This window comes from Silene latifolia, unplaced genomic scaffold (genome assembly GCF_048544455.1).
Source record: "Silene latifolia isolate original U9 population unplaced genomic scaffold, ASM4854445v1 chrun_scaffold_16, whole genome shotgun sequence".
Taxonomy (NCBI): domain Eukaryota; kingdom Viridiplantae; phylum Streptophyta; class Magnoliopsida; order Caryophyllales; family Caryophyllaceae; genus Silene; species Silene latifolia.
This window is the reverse complement of record NW_027413123.1, coordinates 7,718,319-7,724,535: the sequence shown is the minus strand read 5'-3', so window position 1 is coordinate 7,724,535 and position 6,217 is coordinate 7,718,319.

The window sequence follows — 6,217 nt, the reverse complement described above, 5'->3', positions numbered from 1 at the left end:
AGTACAACGGGTTTGTGGCTCGTAAAGCTGTCTTCCTAAAATACAAGTTTATTTCTAGAAGACAGAGTGGGAGAAATTATTCAAGAGCCACAAAGAATGTTATGTCGCGAGAAACTGGTCTTTCTTGGCTACATAAGACGTTTTGTGTAAAACGTTGTTTCTTCAAAACCTAGGAGGTTAAATTCGTCACTTGTTGAAGATGATGAATTCATGTTACTTTTAAGAAAGTAAAGAGCTTACAACTTACAATGAAATTGTTTGATTCAAGTTGATTACTTCTGGAAAGTGATGAACACATGACTTACATGAGAGTGTTTAAGTCACAACTCAATACAAGGCTTAGAGACATGAAAATCCGAAATAAAAGGCTTGATTAGTGACAAAGGGTTTTGCACTAATAAAGAGAGAATTCAAAGCTTGATTGGTTGCAAAGGGTTTTGCACTAGTTGAAATGCTTAAGTCTATTTGGATTTTCTTAGGAACTGTGTTTCATTATGAGATATATATAGCGAGTGAATCTAAAACCCACTTCTTCATAGAAGGAATGTATTCGATACATGTTATGAGTTTTGTAGATTCTTACAATCCTAAGATAATGTGAAACTTAAGAGAGGGTCTTAAGTAGGACATCAATGAGTTGGAATCAATGTTTTGATCATGTTATAAAACTTTTCTCGATAAGTTGAGAAGTTGTGTTTATACATGGAGTTTAGTGGGTGTTACGGTAATTTTAATTAGTCTTATATGTGGATGACATATTGATCATTGAGAATGATTTAAGACTTTTGGAGTAATTTAATAAATCTTTAATATCCGGATTTATGGAGATAAATCTACATGATATTAGCGTCAAATAAGAAGTCCTATGTTGATAAGATTCATGACTAGTTCAATCGAGTTGAACATATTTGATTGATTCCATTTGCTTCCGCTGCCGGATCAATTAAATGAGTAATGATGTATAACACTTCATATACTTTGAGTATGATGAATTGTTTTAAAATCGAATTCAAGTAATAGTTACCAAGTAGCCATATTGATTATCTTTAAGCGCTTGTAGAAGCATTAAGGATGGAAAGTTAAGTGTTTTTGATGCAATTTTTTGTAAAGGGTGTTACACAAATGACAATTGATAATTGATATTGCGCATGGTTTCCGACAAAACCGTATTCAAAACACCTAAGGATAGTTAAGATACCATTGTGGCTATGTTATTTAGGAAATATATTTTCTAGAATCGTTCTAGGCAATAAAGAACAATGAGAGATATTTACAACGGAAATTGAGAACACTTGCAAACATGAGATGTGCAAGAAGGATGAGTCCCGCACACCGTGAAAATAGTGGAAGCTATTCTAAGGCTAGAGTGCCTATGTCTAGATTGGATCTAGACACGTGCTCAGAAAGTTTTGTAATGCAAATGTATACATTACAAAGGAAAACGAGTATGTAGTAAGGTTGAGTAAGGTACAAAAAGTTGATAAAACCTACTAGCCAAAGCCTTCTCATAGGCTTAACATGATGAGTCATGTCATTTCAATTGAATTGAGATGAACAACTACATTCAAGATCAAACTGGATTATAGAATATGAATAGTAATCAGGTATTGACTATTCATATGTGATAATCACATTTATCGTTCTAGTTTTAAAATCTAAAAACTCCTTTTATACTTTGTTACATCCAAACGGGTTGTAGAGACAATATTGAACCCCGTTAAAGTGAACCCGGATTAACATGGTATTTGCCCATAGTCACTTGTATGAGGTGACGTCTCGAAGTGACTAGAGTGTGATGCGATTGATGGCAAGTTCAAATGCCATAGAGTCATATGAGATGACTAGTCGATCACATAGGCAGACTGTTCGCCTAAGGTGGCACAGTTTCAGATTAACTTTGATTTGGGTTACTACGACCTTCGTAAATGGGGTCAAATGGGCATATTTTGGGTTATGATGGTTGTGGCTAGTCGAAGGGAATAAGTGCGATAGGAATTGTCCACCCCCTTGTTAGGGTTAAAACAATATCTCAGGGCCACTCGAGGAGTAATGAACTGGAAATGCGTGGCCACGCTCGGAAGATATCTATGGTAGATAAATCCGGTCAAACAGTTATTCTCCAGATCGAGGAAACTACTCTCGATATGATCACTTGCAAGTACGACCTGAAAGACACCTTGCATTGAGTGGGAGATAGTAATGGGACAAAAGAATTGGTGACGCACACTTGTCGAGGACAAGTGGGAGACTCTTGGAATATATGTCCTCCGACAATAATGCGATCACAATTGTCGATCATAATGATCACATGTCTGAATCTCATTTTAAGAATACATGTTGGATGTAATATTTTACAGTCAACTGATCCACACATATCGGTAGTGATTGGATGACTAGAGTTTGACATTACTGTCGTGCGACGGTGGTGATCAGTTGATCCCCTTAGGTCATACCTAAAGGATAACACTCTTAATTGATTATTTAATTGATCGTATGACGATGCGGGTTAATTAAATTATTTAAAATTGACGGACGATTTTGGAAGTAATATTTACCTGTCTCATTGTAATTTGATTAAAATAAGATACGGTCTAAGTAATCGAATTGTTTTATTGCTTAGATGAAATTATTGTTTACGGAAACAATTGAACTGAATGAATAATTTATTATAAATACAAGATGTCGTAATTTATAATTGGTAAAGTGTTTTGGTACAAGTAATTGTGAATTACTAAGTCGATTTTGTACATGACGTATTTTATTAATACGTTGATTTTTAATACGTTAAAAATACATGACAATTTTACATGACATGTGACATGTGACAAATTGACAAATTGACAAAGATAAAATGGAATCCATTTTATCCCATGTAGACCGAATTATGGGAGGGAGTATAATGTTTAATTTGTGTTAAATTATTAAGTGGAGAGCATAATGATGATAACTAGCATATAGCCATGCAAGCCTAGTGTTTCTTGAGAAGAATGACTTGCCCATGCATTGGCTCATCTCTCCTCTCCTCTCCTCTCTCCCAACCGGTTTGCCAAGTGCCATTTAGAGAGTTTTTCTCTATCATTTTTCATTCATACTTTTACACAATTATTTCTAGTGTAAGAAATAATTTTTCCTCTCTACATCTCATAAAATTAGAGAGATAAAACTCCAAAATTCCTTCCTCTATTTACCGAAATAATAGAGCACAAAATAAATATTTTGGGTCAATTTTATTAAGATTAATATTGTTCTAGTATTAATAATATTGGTCTTTTAGGAGGTTATCTTGGGTATAATTCCTTGGGAGAGATTCTATCCTTGAATCTTTGTTCATCCATTATCGGAAAGCTCAAGAACTAACAAGAAGGAGATGTAGGGAAATATCCGTAAAATTCCCTTAAATCTTAGGACTATAACGTAAGTTTAACATGCGATTTATGGTCATAAACGAAAAACAATAGAGAAACGATAAAGAACAAGAATCAACCTCGGGTCCTTTGTAAATACGGCCTAAGAACATAAATCAATATAGATTTCCTCCTAATCGTTGCACCCAAGACCGTCTGAGACTATGCCCCTTGTGCTAGAAAGTACTCTCTAATTGCCTTGCAATATTGAGAGAGTTTTTGTGAGGTTTTCGATGTGAGATCTAGGTTTCAGAGAGAATGCCTCCAAAAACCTAATTTTTGTGCAAATGAATATGCTTAGGTCAAAAGTAGGGGTGAGCAAAACCGGGTACCCGATACGGTTTCGATACGGTTTTCGGGTATACGGTTTTTTGAACACCAATTTTTTGCTTCCGGATACGAAACGGTTTTTAACGTGTATACGGTTTTAGGGTACCCGATTAAACCGTGTACGAAATCCGGGTACCCGAATACGGTTTTCTGAATTCCAAAAAAAAAAAAGGAACACAAACTGAGGTACACTACTGCAAACTTGCAAAGTGCAAAATGCAAATATTCTGCTTCAAGCCTTCAAGGCCAAACAAAGACGATAATTGCACACGTTGACCATGGCAAGTCTACCCTTGCTGACCGTCTTTTGGAGCTTACTGGTACTATCAAGAAAGGCCTTGGACAACCCCAGTTCCTTGATATACTCCAGGCCCATCACGATTTATTTACAAAAGTAAGGAGTACTTGACATGCTGAATTTATTGTTCTATCGATAATTTACATAACAGACCAAGTAAAGTGTTCATAAACATAACCAATTTACTCCAATTCCTCCCTGATTCACCAAAAATGACGTGCAATTGTTCTGAAGATGACCGGATATAGCTATTGTGTACAACTTTAATCAAAAGTTAATAGTACCAGAAAAGCACAAGCACCTACCTTAGAATTTCGCTACTGTAAGTTTGTAGCAGCCAAAATAGTACCAGAAAAGTAAGGAGTACTTGACCATGACGACATAATGAAAAAAACAAAAAATCAAATTAATCGAAAACATGAACATGAACAACCAAAACACAAAAATTGATAGTGACTATTTGTGATTTTGTGCAACAGATCCGTTGTTTGAGAGGAGGAATTCGATATTGTGGATCGAATTTAGGGATCGAAAGGTCTTTGTGAGACTGAGGAGGCGTGAGGCGTGAGGCGACTAGTAAGGAGGCAGAGGTTTGGGGATAGAAAATTAGAAATTAGGGTTATGAATTATGAGGGTGAGGGTGAACTGGTGAGGTCATTTATATATATATAATTGTTTTTTTTTTTTTTAATATTACTCAAAACCGTGTCAAAACCGGGTATCCGGTTTTCATTTTTCCTGACCCGGATACGGAACGGTTTATAGAAAACCGTATCGGGTATACGAAAAAAAAAATCGTATATACGGAAAACCGTATAATGAGAACCGTATACCGTATCGTATCCGTATTAAAAAACCGTTTCGGAAATTTTTGCTCACCCCTAGTCAAAAGGAGAGAAGCCCTCTCCATTTGTTCATGTGGTTCGGCCGTGGGTTTCAAATGGGAGAGAGTGGGCTTTCACTTTCTCCTTATTTTTAACTCGTGGTCCGACTCGAAAATGCTAAAATGTATATGACGGGATTTTATTATAAATCGTCATCGGTTATCGGTTATTAAAATATCGACTAATAACATGGATTAGTCGACATATTAATACTTGTCCGACAAAGACAATATTTTATAATTAATTCAATATACATCAATTAAATATAATCGTTTATATTCAATTTACGAATTAACCGCTTAATTCGTCTTAGCCATTATTATTTAATCCGTATTAAATAATTATCTCAACATCGCGTTTGACTTATTATTAGTCAATAACTCCGACTAACTGCTTAGTCAAATTAGGCATCAACATGACTGTATTTTCATACCGTCACATCTCTCAAACGTATCCTATAGGTGTGACTTTTAGGGACCTGTTGATCACCGCCATCAGTATGACAATAACGTCAAACTTATCTAGCAAGCCAACCGTTATTGATAAACGTGGACCAACTGATAATAATACAAAAGTATACCCTTTGATCCTTTTAGAGATTTAAATGTTATTGCACTAACTGTAGAGGACACCAGCCCCAACAAGCTCCCACTTGTCCGTACAAGTGTATGTGCAATAACGTTATCCGCACTAACTGGAGGACACGGCTCCAACAAACTCCCACTTGTCCGTACAAGTGTATGTGCGATAACCGATTCTCATATTCATTTAAAATTTCTCCCACTCAAAGTAAAACAATTTGCAGATCCGGATCCGCAAAGGTCGTATTTTACAATCGATCTGTATCATGAGTGGTTTCCCCGACTAGAGAGTAACTTAACTGATAAAACGAATTCGTATTCGAGCATGGCCATGCATTTCATTTACAGCTCCTCGAGTGGCCCCGAAAATATCGAGTACACGATAAAGGCTGAATATTTCCTTCAACTCGACTCTGCCGATCTAAGCACAAAGATGAAATGACCTTAAAAAAATCTACTTGGCCCCCTGTTACGGATAACCGTGAGAAAGAAACCAAAGTCACCCGAAATCTGCCTTAGTCTCAAGAGACAGTCGATACTCAAAAAGAATCGACTCTTAGGATCACCATGGAGGTCCTATCCACGACCTGGCACCGAATGTTATAAAACATTTAGGACTCCACGTCGATGTCACAATTGTGTCCTACGAGATATCCGTATAACTCGCCTCTGTGATTGGTCAGTCTACCGTTTGACTTATGGCTCGTTGAACCCACCATC